We start from the raw sequence: 1,605 nt of genomic DNA, 5'->3' as shown, positions 1-1,605 counted from the left end.
AGGCTTAAACTACTCCGCCATGGGATGCTGGAGAAATAACATCGCAGGATACTTTTTTTACCTGAATACGAAGGGACCATAGAACCTACATCCCCGTGTTGATGATTTGTATGCATAAGCCTGTTTCAGTTTCTATTACTGAAGGAAGCATCAGCGACAGGCAAAGCAAACCTGCATGATTGGAATTATTATGAGAAGAGGAGCATATGTAGATTTTGAAAAGCTTTTGCATCGAGTAACTAAAGTAGCCTTTGCATCTAGGTTTTAATTATGCAATTTTTTTGTTCTGGTGTGGTGAAGTTCCAGCGGTGCATGCATCTTTAGACACAATCAGCTCAACTTTTCAAAATTGGTTATGAATATTTTTTAATATCTTGTTCGAAGACATGGAACACACAAACCTAGTTTTTTCTCGGAAGATAAGTACTTTTATAATACAAAGAATTTACTAGATTTTATAAATACATCCTGGCAAATAACAACGGTCAAAGGCGTGCACCGTTGTTATTTCATATGACCGGCGACGGACACGCGTGCCTGTAGTACAGAACTTTCAACATGTTTATTCTAATCACGAAAAGCTACTGTTTCTTTGCTCTGGTTTCTTTGTGCTGCGTTGGTTTGATTCTCGTGATCGCTTCCCCTGAGTGTAGACGGATCAGCCCCTTCTTTTTCGTTTCTTGTCTCTCTCTTTGTTATCGTACGCTTCTCTTTTCTAGTCTTTGTCTTTGGCTCTGGTTGACAACATGACATCTCAGACGCCAATTTCTCTCAACGCCTATAATTTTTTTTTAATGTGGGCAGGCAGCAATTGATACGTTGGAAACAAAATTGGCAATGGCCGGGGGTCTATTGTTCCTTCTAACCGACGATAATAATCGAATCTGATGCGCTTCTGCTCGGTGGGACTCTTGATTGTTCCGCGTGCGTGCGGCTTTGTTTGCAATGGTGGTCCTCTATTGACTATTGTCTTGCACAAAACATTTTGGCAGAGTGAAAAGATTCCCAAGTGTGTGCCGTTTCTTTCTTTCTTTCTTTTTATTAGAAAAGACCAAATGCTTAGGAACTAATTGCTGAATATCACTCAAACAATTACGAAGCAATTGGTCAGTCTCTGCTGTTACAAACATCAAAGTACTATACCTAAGTAACACGATTTGCTTTGTCAATCGATTTTCTGTACGGCGGCTGCTTGCCTGCCTTGCTATGCCGGCCCAGCAAGCGAGCTAGCTCTGGTGCCCGGCCCGCTACTAGTGCTGCGGACATAGGCTGGCACTCCTGGGCTCCTGCCTGCTGTGTGACCGAGAAGGCCGAGTGGCTCTTAGCTTGCAGTGAATCCTATACATGTTCCGGAAGTTTTTTTTCAATCCATCTTCCACTGTTTGAGATTCATACGGCCCACGGGGGCCGCGCCATCTCCTTCTTCCCCCTCTCCTCTCGCTCGCTCCGACCAACCTCACTCGCTCCATCTCGCACCGCCGCTCGCGCATGCGCCGGCGATGTAGGGGAGGAGGTGGAGCGGCCGCCGGCGAGGTCACCGGCGGCCGGGTGGTGGTCGAGGCGGCGGAGGTTAGGGTTTCTAGGTTGCCGGGGCTTCCAATGGCT

Source organism: Panicum hallii, chromosome 5 (assembly GCF_002211085.1).
Source record: "Panicum hallii strain FIL2 chromosome 5, PHallii_v3.1, whole genome shotgun sequence".
NCBI lineage: Eukaryota > Viridiplantae > Streptophyta > Magnoliopsida > Poales > Poaceae > Panicum > Panicum hallii.
The sequence above is the reverse complement of the archived record's forward strand: the minus strand, read 5'-3'. Positions refer to the sequence as shown.